Here is a 16,402-nt window from a genome sequence, read left to right as displayed (position 1 = left end):
CTCCCAACTTGACCTAGGCACCTTGCTCAGGTATTGGAATAAAAGAGCAGAAAGTCCAAGGACACACCATCATTTCTCCTAGCTGTAAGAGCCACCAAGGGTAGAATGGAAAGAGTTCCAATGAGGTATGAGAGCGGCTTCAAGGCCATCTTCCCCGCATGCCCGTTGATTTGATCAGATGTGGGTGTTATGCTGGCCAAGAGCTGGTGGCTGCAATGCTTCCAACTGACTGAGGAGGACAGGAATTTGAGGGCACTGCTAGTGATCCACAGTCATCATACAGGCCAAGATGCTGAAGAACTCCTGGGGCTTTGTGGGATGTTGAGTTCATTCTACAGAACAAGGGCCATACTGTCACCCTTCTGGAACACCACATCATAAGGGCCTTCCCCCGAAATACCATAGCATACAGCACACAGCCTAGGAACCAGACACCAGTCTGCACATCAATGACACAGTGGCTCTGCACAGAAAAAAAGTTCAGATGCCTGGTAGAAAACGGTGCACCGCTGGGCCACCCAGTCCTATACAGCTAGGGCCTGGCATGAGCCCTCCACCTGGATGCATGCTTGATTCATAAAACCCAAGTCCATTAAAACAGGCTGCCCTTCATCAGTAAGCAAAATATTGGTGGTCTTCAGGTCCCTGTGCACATAACCTTTGGTATGAATGGCCTCTAGGCCTCTACAGATACCCAGCAACAACAGAAGGATTTGGTCCTCAGTCAGGAAGGTGCCTTGGTCCTGCAGCTTTCCTGTCTCATTCCACAGCATACCTCTCTTGAAGAAGGGTAGCAGCAGCCAGGCTTTATGCTTTGCACCTCATTCCTTCAGACAATAAGGCATGGGGTGAAAATGCTTGGACGCTGGAAGAGGCGATGCATATCTGCCTCTCACTGTGCCTCTTCTTGGTTCTGCTGCTCATGATTGACTTCAGGGTGTAGAAGTATCTGTCATGTAACCCCTCTACTAGGTCCACATAGCAGAATCCACCTTCCCCCAATTTCTGGATGAAGAGGTATCACTTATTGTCAATGGTAACAGTCCCCCAGTAGCAGACACACAGTGCATGGCCTCTTCAAGGATGATCTTTCTTCCAGAGAGAGTGGACTCTTCCAGGAGATAGACTGTGGTGCCAGCAGATCATTCTGCTTTGTGCCTGAGCAAAGGACCAGCCCACCTGTTTTATTTTTAAGACTGTTTCACTGACTTCGGATAGTCCTTTTTTCTTACTTGTCGCTAAGGGATCTGTTCTTTTGTTGTTTGTCCCTAGATTTCCTTCAGAGCCTTCTGTTCAATCCCTTTAATCTCATGAGCTCACCAGAGCTCACCCAGGTAAAGGTTTGGGACCTTTTAATTAAATTTAGAAAAACAAGTGCTCTATCTAGTATTCACTCATCAATAAGAAAGCTCCATGTTCTCAGCTCATGGAAGGTTTCTGAAGAGCCTAGTCCTTGATCACACAACTATAAGAGACTATAGAGCCAAAGCATCCTGACCGAGTTAACGATTTTGTTTTGACCCAGCGTTTTCTGCAGCAGACAAAGGAGGGGCTCAAAAAGTAAATGATAAATTCTACTTTGTGATGCTGTTGTCCCTTTGAGCCATTGATTTGTTAATGCAGTGCAACTGCTTACACATATGGCTCAGCTAGACCTATGCACTCACTGACAAAGATCTTGTGGTACTTCACAGTATCAATGGCTGAGGCAGTGTCTGCTGTATGGAGGGGTTACAGCAATCGAAAAGGGACCTAATGAACAAATAATCTCTTGGTATTCCAGCTACAGTACCATCTGATTCGGACACAAAAGCTAGCATTTTTAAACCGTTATCATTTTGCCCTTGGGCTCACCCATTTACTCAGGGTGCAGCAGCAGGAGTGATGAGCCTGGTAGTTTCCAGTCTTTGCTGCTCCTATTTGGTCATTATCTTCACTCCTGCCCCAAATGGCTAGAATAGTCCACCTACTCAGATCCCTGTACAGTTAGTGATGGGAGACTTCGGGTTTTGTTGAAATGATACATACTGAACATGAAACCCTGGACCACTTGGCTTGTTGTGGCAGCAGGAATGCAGAGCACAAATCAGAAGCGGGGGAGGGGGGAGGGAGGATGAGAAGAGGAGATCCAGAGAATGAGAAAACCTTGTTATTCCCACAAATACTATTTTGAGCTGTGAGCCTAGCCTTTAACCACTGAGCCACTTCTCCAGCCTATCCACCAAACACTACTAATCACTTACTTACTTAGACCAGGAATTAAGCTCCCCCCGCCCCTATAAAACAACGATAAACAAAGCACATGACTAGTTTTTAAAGAGTTAAAAGTCCAATGGGGGCAGTTAAGCATGAGCTTGGTCATCCTACTGACTTCACTGCTCTGATAATCATACCTTGTAAGTGCTTGTTAGGCCTCAGGCTGTGCTAGTGTTGACTGTAAGCAATAAAGGGTGAATAACCCAGAGCCTGAGCTATGAGCTTCATCATTAGCTCTGCACTGTTGAACACTATGAGCATTCTTCCATGCCAATAGGCTTGCTACCACCATCTGAGTGAATACCAAATGGACTCCTTAGGCAACGGGAACAGCCAATGAAATCCAGCATATGGTCAGCTAGAAACAGTAGACTGACACCACTGACTTTATTTATTATGCAAACGTCGTCACTAATATTCACAGGTAGAGAAGACTGATGCCTGCATTGGAAGACGGAAAGATCCACAAACGTCCCCTATTCCAGAAATAGTCCCCTCAAGCCGGCCACAAAATTCTTTATGCTGCTGTGAGAAAGGCATGCACCAGACTATGTCATCCCATGCCTTGGAAAAAAAGAAAATCCATATGCAGATCTTGCCCACTGTGGGGACTCATCTTATTAGCCAATCCATTACCTTCTATCTCTGACCCCTCGTCACATCCTAAGCCGTGCTCACGTCCATCTTTGTGCAGATAGCTGTAAATCCATGCCCAGATAATAGAATGCTTACTCCTTTGTGGAGAAAAGACCTGTATTTATCTCAGGAGTCCTACTTTTTTTTTTTTTACTGTGATCCACAAAGAAAGTTTTCCCATATGGCAACTTTGTGAGCTGTGCTATGAAAGCGGTAGCCCCCACTCCCACCCCCATTCAAATCTCAAGTCTGCTACAGAGCTCTCTAAAATGTGTGTTGCAGGCGCAAAATCCCCGTCAAGACTCTCGGCAGCCTAACCCATGCCACTCTCCTCTCAGAGGCAGCTACATTAAATGACATCCACACATCAGCAAGCGAGGAAACATCTGCATACACACTGGCTTTGAAACATAAAGCACTGAAGGACTTCAGAGCTGTCAATCACTGTAGCTGTCCTGGCCCTGTGTTTATTCAGAAGTAATTTTCAAGGCTGCAGGAAGTGTTGGTACTAACTGATGAGCAAGTCTGAACACTGAAAATGAAGAATGATTGATGCCCCTTTAGGTAAGCTGAGAAAGTCTGCATCCACTAGAGGCAGCCGCCGCTCACCACTCGGGATGCTGATAAGGCTCTGAAGTGGTGTGTGAGTGATGAGTGCTGTGCATTGTCTACTGAAAAACGAAACCTACAATGTTGAAGAAGATTCCCTTGGATACACATCCCGCAGCTCTACACAGCAAGCTAATGGTCCTCATATCTTGACTTGACCCACAACTGCACCTTCCATAAGGATTACTTTAACTTTTCTGATGAAACAAACTATGAAAGAAGAGACTAATTGGTTACAAAATCCTCTCTGGTTTGCTAATTGGTAGGTAATTTTCAAATGTTCTAATCTGAATGTCTAATTCAGTGTATTCTCCATCCTGTCATGTTTCAGTGTTAACAGCTGACATAAAGGTTGGAAATATGAAACATCGGGAACACTGCAATGATGAAAACTGATTTGTAGACTCATGTCAGAGAGTCAGAAGCTTTGCAGGGTCCCCCACAGTATCAGTCCCTGAAGTCTGACAGAAAGATTCAGAATGCTTTTCTGGTCAAATCTATGCTGTCTGGAAAGCATAGAACATCCTTTGGATCGTTGGTTTTTGGAAGGCTTGCTCACAAGCTAAGGCAACTCTCCACTATTGCTCTCCTCAAACACCTGAGCAAGGCGGCCACCTACCCTCACACATAGCAACCGACAACATACATGTCCATTCAGCGATGTGCAGTGGAGCACGTTCTATGCAAGACAGACTGTAGGTGCCAAGGACACATTGGTGGGTGAAATCAAATTCTCCCTCTGTCCAGATTCACTGAGTGCAAAGTACATACTTCAAGAACTGCCATGGAGGGTAAGTGTCCCTTGATATGAAAGAGGATGACAGGCACGTAAAGACGTAATGAATGGCTGTCTGCAAGCACCATGTTCCAGCTGAAACATGAAGATAAAATAGGGAAAGACCAGGCTATGGACAAAGGTGTCCTGAGGGGAAAGGGGTCTGTAGGAAACGTAGGCAGACAGAATAGCATATGCCAAAGCTGTGGCAGATTGAGAGGAGGAAACACAGCCTAATATGACCTGTATTTAGGCAATGAAGATGATTGCAATTCATAAAATACATTCTTTGTCTTAAAGGAATCTGCCTCCAAGTTGATTGTGCATTAGGGTTTATTGGAAGTCAGGTCTACCCTCCCTTTCTCTGAGTTCTCAGTCCTGTCGTTCCTTCCATTTCTGGATTCCTTTCTCGGGCATTACCCTTGGTGCTTCAGACTTTTTTTTTTTCTCTATCATTTTCAACAGCACTGAGAATAAAGCAGATCATCTGCAGGAATGTTGACTTGGGCTTGTGCTATAGAAAGCTTGACAGATTGAGGGGACTTTCATATCTCCCCTACACAGGACGAGCAGACAGCCTCAAACATCGAAAATGTCTTTTGTACCTGCTTGCAATGAATAAACTTCCTTCTGTGTGAGAGAAGCCCCCTGGGGGTCTGCTGTTATGCAAAATGTCCCACGAAGAGAAAGGACTTGAGATAGAGCTGGAGAGCTGTCTTGCTGACAGATGATTAGCAAGTCCTTGTCATTTTTCTACTCAGGAGTCTACAAAAGTTTATAAAAAGCCAGTCAACCCTGGATTTCAAGGATTGAGATGTATCTCTATTGGCAGAGTGCTGGCCTGGCACACTCAAGGCATTAAATTTGACACCACAGTGCAGTGGTTCTCAGTATTCCTAGAACTGTGACCCTTTAATATAGTTCATCATGTTGTGGAAATGTGTGTGTGTGTGTGTGTGTGTGTGTGTGTGTGTGTGTGTGTGTGTGTGTGTGTTCGTGTTATTTTCATTGCTACTTCATAACTGTAATTTTGTTACTGTTATAAATCACAGTGTAAATATTTTTAGAGATAAGGTATGGCAAAGGAGTCCCAGCCAACAGGTTGAGAATTGCTGCCCTAGTACTCTCAAGACTACTTACATGGTAAGTAAGGCCGGGACCCAAGAGATAGAGTTTGGGAGGATCAGAAGTTAAGTTCAAACCCATCCTCAGCTATGTGGAAAGGTCAGTTTGGGCTACATGAGACCCTATCTCAAAAACAAACAAAAGCCTGTACAAATTCGATGCTACACCGGCCCTTGCATCTCCTCCTTATCCAGCCCCACCACTTCGAAATCCGTGCCCAATACTATGTCCTGCCCTACCATCGTGTTCTGTCCTATAATTCAGCTCAAATCTCTTTCACACATGTTTTTCTCAAATCCAGTCATCCATTTTCAATCTCACTTTGATTATCATATTCCTGGTGTCCTATGGAACTCGCTGTCTGTACCATGCGTATGGCTACCAATTTCATCCTCTTATGTACAAAACAATCACAGAATAATATATGTACTTTTGCCCCTCAACTGCTCTGTAGAATACTGGGCTATTGACGTAAAGTCTCACATTCCCTGAGTCGCATCCAACTGCCACAGCACAGATAAATCTGTGGCAAGCACTCGAACTTTTAAATTGAAAGATAATAAATAAGCAAGCAAATAAATAAATAAAATATTTGGAACAAGTTTATATACACTGCCATCCTGGGTACTGTGAGTGTATATAAAGGGCACACCAGCCTGCCTCATTCTTTGTTATCTCTCCTGGGTGTCTACATACACTGCTTTTTTTCTTGCTGGTTCCTGGTAATTCTAAGTACAGCATTACCTTCCCTATGTGCTGCAGGAATATCCACTACAGCTCAGAATACACTGTTTTATACAAAAGCCCATCCTCAGCCTTTTTCTCCAAGCTAAAAGCTCTTTGAGGATAGGAACCATGTTTGATTCACTCATCACTGAGACCAATGTCCAGTTGTCCAGCCCATTGCAGTCTCTGAAGAAAATCTTATAATTCGATAACAATTATTGAATTAGTCAATAATAAAAAAATGTACTGATTTTAAGACACAAATGATCTAATTATTGAACTAAAAGATCTGTGACACACCCACATTTATGAAAACGTTTCTTTTCTCATTTACTCTAAGGCTAAATATTATAGTTTGAACATGCTTCAGGGATGGTAAGAGCTTCTTACAATGGCAAGCCGTAAGCTGTGAGTCTGAAAGCAGTCATTATTAACACAGCATGCCAATATATAAATTTGTAGCTTTGCCATAGATAATAGCAGATCACAGTAACCTTGCCAGGTCTCTGGCTGTCACACATTCAATGTGGTAGGCAATATTGATTGTCAGTTTGTCAAGATCGAGAACAGCCTGGAAAAAAATATAAGCCTCTGGACATGTCTTTGAGAGACTATTCAGATTAGGTCAGCCTCCGGCACATCCGTGAGGGGTTACTGAGATTGGGGTGATGTAGATCAGAAGGCCCCCCTAATGTCCAGGGAGCTGAGCATTCATAGGCTTCTACTCCATCTCTGGGACTGTCTAGGTTGGAGTAATGAGGTGGGTAGAGCTGTGCAGATTCTGTAAACATGGAAGCAAGGTAGTTGAGGGTTTTATGAGCTGTCCTGTCCTTTATTTTGGAGCAAGGCCACAGTAAATTCCACATTCTGAAAGTGTGCATACCAAACGCGATGCATAGAGTTTAAAGTGGCTTACACTCATGAAACCCTGGTTTCCTTTTAACTCTCATGACCAGACACTTCCTTCTTCGTGCCTGGACCATAGATGCCAGCCATTTTTGAAGACTACTCAGCACTTTCTATGTGTCTATCAAGGCTGCACATCCTTTGAGGATTATAAGTTCCCACTTTGAGGTTGCAAGAATAGTTTGGGATTTTTAGCAGACTAGCAATTCACCTAATGCTTTCATCCACTGAATAAATATTTAAGAAGCATCTACAATGTAAACAGAGCGAAAAGATGCAGATATTCAGTTTATCTTCTTTACCAGCATTTCCATAGTTACAAAGTTTCCCATTGTGTGTGACTATTCTGAAGACAAGTTCCTGTGACAAATCAAACTGTCATCATTAGGTCTGAATTCCTCAAACTTGATTTCCCTATCATTCACTTGGATGAATTTTCCTCTTGTTTTACTATTAGTTATATATATATATATACACACACACACACACATATATATATATATATTTGCTTTGGACTTATCTACATGAAAATATAATTAAATCATAAAGGGTGTGGCATCATTGTGTCACTTTTGGAAGCAGTGTGCTTCCAGTGTTTCTGGGTTTACAGAATTTTCTTTCTTCCTTCCTCTCAAGACTCATGCTGAAGTTCTGTGCTGGACCTAGTGCATCAGCAGGGGCTTTCTTGACTGAATGAGGTTTTTGTGTGTGTGTGTGTGTGTGTGTGTGTGTGTGTGTGTGTGTGTATGAACTATAAAAATTAAAAATGAAAAGCCAATATTTCCAGCTGACCCTATTAAATCCCACTTCATCAATTTTTACACATCTCAACACCAAATAAAAGCTATGCCTCATGACTGCCAGTGAGGAATCATCTAAAAAAGAAAAAAGAAAAAAAAAGACACAAGAAAAGTGCTCAGAGCTACAGTGATAAATGACAAGATCAGCATTCAGGAAGCATGTGAGCCAGGAAGTCCACCTGCTCCTTTTACATGGCCCAGAACCAAACCGACTGCTGATGCGGAGGGCTTCATCTTGTGGGAGCAGCAGGGTGCCGCCATGGTGGCAGCACTGCCCGTGTTAGTGCACATGGCCTATGCACTTGATGCTCCACACTCTAGAGTTTTCATCTCTAACATAGCAAGGAGAGAGTGGGGTGTGTGTGCATGTGCGCGTGTGTGCGTATGTTTGTGCGTTACCGGCAGTATCTCAGCAACCCCTTAACTAGGGACAATGGACAGAAGCTAGCCTTTCTGATAAATACTGGTTTACCCAAATGACTGTTGTTACCGGTCGCTCTTTTCTGTTTTCCTTTTTTCTGTGAGGAAACTATTTTAATGTCATTCTAGCACCTGAGTATTTAAAGTTGTCTTTTTCAAGACTCTGCTCCTGGGAGCCTTAAAATGTTGCAAATATGACTGTCACCCATGGATGTCAAGTAGCTTTAGAGCACTGGGTGAGGAGTCTCCATTCTTGGCACACACTTTTCAACTTTATGGGCTCTTTCTAATATCCCTACTGTGTAAAATTTAGAGCGTAGTTCCAGGCAATAAACTTCAAACCCCTACCCAGACCTAGCCGATGGACAGGACATTCTCCACTGTTGAGTGGAGAGTGGGGTCTGACTTTCATACGAACTCGGGTGCCCCATTTTTGACCACATCCCCTTGATGGGGAGGTCTGGTGGCACTCAGAGGAAGGATAGCAGGCTACCAAGAAGAGACTTGATACCCTATGAGCATATACAGGGGGAGGAAGTCTCCCTCAGTCACAGTCATAGGGGAGGGGAATTGGGGGGAAATGGGAGGAAGGGAGGAATGGGAGGATACAAGGGATGGGATAACCATTGAGATGTAATATGAATAAATTCATAAAATGTTTTAAAATTTTAGAGTGTAGAAAGAACAAGGTTTTCTTTGGGAGATGGGATGAGTTTTGCAGCCTTTTAAGCATATAAATCAGGGTTGAACAAACAGAAAGCTGTGGTAGAAGCACACGGTTTTTATCAGTTTCTCTTTGGAAAGCATATTGGATTTCAGTGATACATAGCTCTGGATACAAAGGTTGTTTGTTTGCCCTTATTTACGCAAGTTAGTGTTGTGAGGATTACTTCCTTCGTAGGTCGGGATGCTAAGTGATACTGCAGAATAAACTTTAAGGAAACGCAAAGCTACTTGTCAAAACAGCTTAATATTGTTCCATAGTTTTCTCCATGAAGGCCCAGTGAAACTGAATGTCGCTGTCAAACGTTGTTTCCTCACACTGGAAGCCAAACACACACTGAAGCAAAACATATACCGATTCTGACAGGAAGTTGAAATATGGAGTGTTTATGTAAGATATGTATGTGCTCATATCCAAAGGCAGCTTGAAAGGCAACAAGACTGAGACCGCACTATGCTCAGACCGCACTATGCTCATTTGCATTCTGTTTTTACTTTATTGTTTTAATTGATAAGACGACATGTATGAATCTTTCAAGGCAAATGATATGGCATATATGTGCCCTGCAGATGGAATAAATCCAGCTAATTAACTCAGACCTCAGCTCACATCCAAGTGAGCTTTGTTTCTTGTGAAAGGATCATATTCTCCCCCCCCCCTTTGCATTTTTCCAAGAATTCAGTGTATTAACTACAGTCACCATATTGTACATTATCTGAATTCTCTTCTGCGCTTTCGCATTCTTCCAGTGCCCACCGTGAGCCACTACTAACGGGAAAATTTAGATGTGTAATTCACATTAACAACATGACAGAAACAGCAACTGTGTAACTAATTCCCCACGTTGTATGGTGTCTTCTGCTCACACTACACTGAACACGTTCCCCATGAGTCTGACAGGAAGTAAACATCACACCACTCCTTTGAGAAGCGAAATCCAGGGAGTCCAGCAATTGTTCTGGTTACCAAAAAAAAATGGAGTCTAGCCTTGGATATTGCGTGTGATTTCTGGGCTGGAGCCATTATGTGTTTGTACACATGGGAAACTGAGGGTGACATTTATTTAGCATTCCGAAACTGATGAACTCTCAATACGGTCAGCACAAGCAGAGAAATGAATCCTGATGCAGTCTATTAGGTCAATTATTTAATGAATTAAAATACTTCAGGAATAAAATCAGCCCGGCATTTTCTCCAATCTGTTCTTTTTGGCGAATGGCTGGATTGCAGAGCAAATTCTAAGAGAGTGGAGGCAACACTGCATTAAAAGCTCCGTAATCAAAACAGAGAGCATAAAAACACTTGAGCATTGGCTAATGGACAGTTTATCATCCAAACAGATGCATTCATTAAGGGAAAAATTACCTTCAAATATCAGTAAAATAAATTGGGTCTGTTCTGATTTCTTATTTCTGTAGCATGAGTGTTCGGAACTACAGAAACAAGAATATAAAAGATGTTCCTGTGCGGAGGCAGGGCAGTTTGGGCATTTAAGTTTATTGGGCGAAGCTGTTTGAACTGCTTGAAGATGGTAAATCAAGCAAATATGGAACATTCCAGCTGATAATGTCTTTCTGGGCCAATTACTTCTCCTCTATATTTCAAACAAAGAGACTGTTTTGTTACTTCATGGTTATTTGCTATTATTAATGCTGCAGAGAGTGCTAATAAGAAATCATTCTCTGCCTTGCCTTAGCAGTGTGGACTCCGATCACTCACCACAGTTTCCCCTCTGTGGCAGGGAGACATCCCTCTCCAGAACAGAACTGGAGGATTGGCCCCCTGCACCTTAAGCTCACAGTCAAAAGGCAGAGGGAATCGCTCTGTGCAGATGGTGGCCTGGGATGAGAGCTCTCCCATTTCGCCACATCATTCTTGAAATGAACACTGAGAAGCAGGGCTCTAAGTGCCCCAAGGCTGCAATCCAGCCACTAAATTCTGTAAAGAACTTTCATAAATAAACAGGCTAAGCAGTAGCTCACTGTGCCATTGCCCTCGGGCACGTGGAAAGCTTTTCTTTGCCCTGTGAGGCTGCAGACAGATTTCCTAGACTTCCTGGGGCTGTGGCAGTCACGATAAGTTGGCATGGCTATGGTGGTTCCTTTACAAACCACCTACTGTGTGATGGGCATTCATAATTGCTCTTACGTTTTCTTAAGCCCTCGCAGCAAACCTGTCTATAGGCATCATTGCCACTGAGAAGGTAAGTAAACTGAGGTTCAATGGCAGCTAGCAAAGTCTCTTATATGCAGATATTGCCTTGTGGCTCTGAACGCTGCCTATCAAAAATATTTCTAAACGCTGATGACAGTCTAAAAGGTAGTAGGGTCTTTTCATTTTGTATAGGATGAAATGAAGGCAAGGATAGCTGAAGTGATTACCAATTTAAGACTGATCAAGAAAGCTACTCTTCAGACAACCCACCTGTGGTCTCAATGTATGGAACCAGACCACCTCTGAACAAATCTGACCTGACGGTATGGATGGATATGTTATCTTTGAAAAGCTAGTTAACTCTTCCAATTTTTATTTTGTTTTTTATTTGTGCAATACTAACAATAATAACAACTTGGCAGTAGTCAAACTTTATTGAGCACTTACTATGTACGAATCACTAGATCTTCACCAATACCTGAACTTGCTTAATACACAGGACAACTTTCCTGCTAATTTGTAATGGTAAAACTGGATTATAGAGAGGTTGTATAATTTTCTCAGGGAGAATAGCAAGAAATGCCACAACAGATGTTGTAAGACATGTATTAAGAATCTTATTGGGATTGTATAATCCTATTCTTCCCTGTCTCATCAGAAGTAATATGTTATTATAACATGTTATTCTAACACACACACAATATATATATATATATACATACTATAAAAGTACACATACACAATATATATATATAAATATATGTATATATATGACACCATGTAAATATATGTTTGTAGACCATGTGGTTTGTGGAAACAATGTGTTACATAGTTTTAAATGTCAGTATATCACACAAAGTGATAATAACTGCACTGTTCAGTAAAGACTGACTTTCTGATGTTAAGTATATGCCACAAACTTGGCATACTATTAAAGACAGGGCAAGCTGCCTAGAAGAAATCCTCAATCATAATGTATATGTAAATGAGATGGAATAGCTTGGTCTTAGAGGAGGAAGCAGAGGCTTAGCCATCTTGTTAGCCTAGAAAACAATACTTTGCATGTAGAAAATACTCCATCAAATTGACTCAAATTGTTACTGTAATCGGGAAATGTAAGCTTAATCACTGTGTTTCTATTGCAGGCATCTCTTCATTTAATTATGTACTAGACCTTAACCAGGACCCTGTGTGTACTAAGATATGGTTCTCTGGGCTCTTGCATCTGAAGACTCAGTAATCTATTGGTCATAGAGATGTAGATAATGTAGAAAGCACATCCCTAAGAGGTAGCTCTGTAGTATGCCCTACCAATGTAGGGCAGGTATATAGGAATGAGTGGCTTTCTCCAACTGTAGATGGTGAAGAATAGCTCTTCAAGAAGAAAAGAGTTATGAACTATAACAGCAATAATTAGGAACTATTCATTTAGACAAGGGGGACTTTTGTGTAACAGCCACATATAATCCGTGCACCTCAAAAAGTCAACAAATTTTAGACAGTAAGAGCTGTATTTATGGCATCTATATGCATTGCTGAAATAGATGTATACTGCTTGTGGAAGCTACTATGAAATTCAAGATTTGAAATGAGAAAAGTAAACCATGTTCAGGTTTAGAAAAGCTTACATATTGTGCTTATATCCCACTCTACGCATTAAGAAAACACTGACTACTCAGTTTGTGGAGGATGGAGTTTCCAAGACAAGGTTTCACTGTACAGCCTTGGCTGTCCAGGACTCATTTTGTAGACCAGGATGGCCTTGAACTCAAAGAAATCCACCTGCCTCTGCCTCCAGAGTGCTGGGATTACAGGCATGCACCACAGTTGCCCAGATGACTATTCTAATTGGAAAATTGATATGGTAAGATTTATGTTTTCTTTTGATATCGTGTGTGTGTGTGTGTGTGTGTGTGTGCACTGAAACTGTAGAGGGAGTCATCATGTTTCCATGCTGAATATCTATATCTATATCTATATCTATATCTATATCTATATCTATATCTATATCTATATCTATATCTATTGTTTCCAGACAGGGTTTCTCTATGTAACTTTAGCTGTCTGGGACTCATTTTGTAGACCAGGCTGTCCTGGAACTCACAAAGATCCACCTTCCTCTACCTCCCAAGTGCTAGGATTAAAGACGTGTGCCACCACACCCAGCAAACACCACTGTCTTTTTTTTTTATTATTAATTTATTCTTGTTACATCTCAATGGTTATCCCATCCCTTGTATCCTCCCCTTCTTCCCTCCCTCCCATTTTCCCCTTATTCCCCTCCCCTATGACTGTTCCTGAGGGGGATTACCTCCCCCTGTATATGCTCATAGGGTATCAAGTCTCTTCTCAGTAACCTGCTGTCCTTCCTCTGAGTGCCACCAGGTCTCCCCCTCCAGGGGACATGGTCAAATGTGAGGCACCAGAGTACGTGAGAAAGTCATATCCCTCTCTCCACTCAACTGTGGAGACTGTTCTGACCATTGGCTAGATCTGGGTAGGGGTTTAAAGTTTACTGCCTGTATTGTCCTTGGCTGGTGCCTGTCTTTTTTTTTTTTTTTTTTAACTACATATACATTGTGCTGAGACAGCAGAAGAGGGCAGCTGATGTCATTATAGATGGTTGTGAGCTGCCATGAGGATGCTAGGAATTGCACTCAAGATTTCTGGAAGAGCAGCCAGTGCTCTGAACCTCTGAGCCATCTCTCCAGCCCACCATGTTGAAAACATTTAAGACTCCTCTCCTCTCTTGTTGGCCCCAAACCCTCCCTTCATGTAGAAGTCAGAGGACAACTTGTGGGAGTCAGCTCTCTCCTTCCAACAGTCTTGATGAACTGTACCTACTAAGTCATCTTGAAGACCAAAAATTCATGTTTTATGAAAACAATTGACAAAAGGATCAGCTAAAGTAGCTGACAAGGAAAATAAAATAGAGACCTACACCCAAGACAGATGGAGGAGGCATAAGGAGTAGTGTCAGACTGTCATGGAAACAGAAGAGAAGTCAAGCTTCTCGTGTGGAGACTTGGGAGAAACCATCCAGTTCAAAATCTCATAAAGACACAGACAGTAACACCTACAAGTGGCTAGACGTGATCACACAGGCTGCGTCTGTATAAACCAGAAGCTATACTTACCCTGCATTTTGTTTGTTTGTTTATTATTCTATATGCTTTGGTGCTTTGTCTGTATGTATGTCTGTGTGAGGGTGTCTGATCCTCAGAAGCTGGAGTTACAAACAGTTGTGAGCCAACATGTGGGTGCTGGGAATCGAACCTAGGTCCTCTGAAAGAGTAGTCAGTGCTCTTAACTGCTGAGCCATCTTGCCAGTCCCAACAAGACCAGTCTTGATATTTTCATCATGGAAGCATGATGGGCCATGAGCATGTGCATCACACTAACCTACTCATCTCCCATCACCAAGGCCATTCTTGTCTTCACAGCAAAGATCATTTCTCATCTTCTGACTTCGCCTGATCCACAGCATGTCTATGTTGAAGAGCCTGGATAAGAAGGCGGATGAGAGATGCATGCTGAATGTGTCTAATATATCTATATTTTATTAACTTTATGGATTTTTCTTATTGCTAAAATGTAAAATACAAACAAGCAGATACAAGATTTAGGGATACATTAAAAACAAAAAGAACTCGCTCACTCATGGAGAAAACAAAAGAGCTTTGTCTATGGCAGGGCCTTGGTCAGGCTTCCTGGGTTTCTTGCTTTGTGCTACCATTTCTGAAAAATTCCATAGCTCTCTGCCTTCAGTAGCCATCTACATGCATACTGTTGGTAACCAAATGTTTATCAGCAGGTCTTCATTTTCATGAGCTGAGGTGGGCATTATGTAGCTGAATTTTCCATCAGAGTGTTGGTAGCCAAACCCTTTATCTGGTCTCTAGCAGTTGAAAATCCTCCACTGGTCCCTCCTCTCCTTCACAACCCCATTAATGCAGAATGCCGTTATCTGCACAGCAAGCCTTCTTTTAAAGGGAATCATTTAAAATGTAGCACGCAAGGGTCAAACTTTCTAAGTAATTCTGCAAATTCTGAATGTCAATGCACTCACAAACACACAGAAAGCATTATTCCCCACTCTGCTCCATGTGTCTTCGTGGACTGCCTTTAAAGATTCTGCTACTGTGGTCACTAAGGCCAAAGCTAGGGTCAACTTCACACTCTCTAACTGTGCTAACTCTGGGACATGTACATAGCCGTCCTTTTCCAGAAAGGGGGAAGAGGGTCTGAGAAGGTTTAGAGCTCAGGGCTTGGGTGTTGGAGTGCCTTTCATCTTTCCCATTTATGAGCCACTTTCCTAAAATCTTGCAGCCTACTGTCCTGCAATAACACCAGGGAGAAACTGATTTCCTTCTGTGCCCATAAATAAATGGGCACTTGCAAACAAACAAACAAACAGAATCAGAGTGCTTAGACGATTCTCTGCTCCTAGCCTTAGGTGGAAAGTCTGTATAGGTGAGCAATAGCAGCTCCACCCTACAACATAAAAGGAATCTGTTTATTCCCTACTTCTCCACAGTCCTCTTCAGGGGAAAATATCCTAACCTTGTGGAGTAATTATAGTCTGAGCCTTTGGTTTGAAGAGCACACTGCCAGCCTATATTTGTTTTGTTTTAGGGAGGTTCATTCTTTAAAACAAGTAGGTAACTTCTACCGAGCGAGCCTCTTTGTTTCAGTTCCTTATTAACTAAACTCCATTTGTAAACTTGAAGGTTTTCTGCAGTGGGCGAGTGAACTCGCATTTTAGCAATAGCTACATTGCATAACACGGGGTGCTTTGATTTTTCCCATCTAAGTTGAAAAAGTTGTCACAAAACACCAGCAGATTCAAAACAGCTCTCGAAATGACTTTTGTTAAAGGCAGATTCCTGAACTATTCATCTGTGTTAAAATGCATTTTGCCTTGAATCATATGTCATGTTGCCAGCAAAGACTTGTTTCCATGCCAACTCGTTTGCAACACAGGGGGAAAAATCAAAGCCACTAACATCTGGAAGATGTCAGTACAGATATCAGCCACTTACAATGAAAAACGCGGGACCATGAGAGTCTGCCAGAGACACCCTATATATGGGGGTAAATTTTTACAATATAATTGCCTAACAATGCATGACACCGTATTTGAGGGGAGGGGTTGTTTTCTTGATCGAAACCCTTTTCCAGAAGAGGCTTTCAGAACGGAAGAGTTAATATGCTTCTTATGCAATGCTATTCCTAGAGAAACTAGCACATTTTTCTGACATGAGCCTTTTA

General features: G+C 42.3%; 1 pseudogene across 1 annotated transcript; it reads right to left on the bottom strand.

Annotated features, from left to right (window-relative positions):
* Nucleotides 1-309: 309 nt before the first annotated feature.
* LOC311582491 (serine/threonine-protein kinase 16-like) lies at nt 310-10,837 on the bottom strand (annotated as a pseudogene). Its single transcript has 3 exons — nt 10,697-10,837; nt 10,142-10,215; nt 310-1,075 (listed from the first exon to the last, which is right to left on the bottom strand). The product of its transcript is annotated as a serine/threonine-protein kinase 16-like (transcript).
* Between the last annotated feature and the right edge of the window lie 5,565 nt (nt 10,838-16,402).

The sequence above is a fragment of the Acomys minous genome (assembly GCF_964271855.1).
Source record: "Acomys minous genome assembly, chromosome: 14".
NCBI classification, from domain to species: Eukaryota; Metazoa; Chordata; class Mammalia; order Rodentia; family Muridae; genus Acomys; species Acomys minous.
The sequence above is the reverse complement of the archived record's forward strand: the minus strand, read 5'-3'. Positions and strand labels throughout refer to the sequence as shown.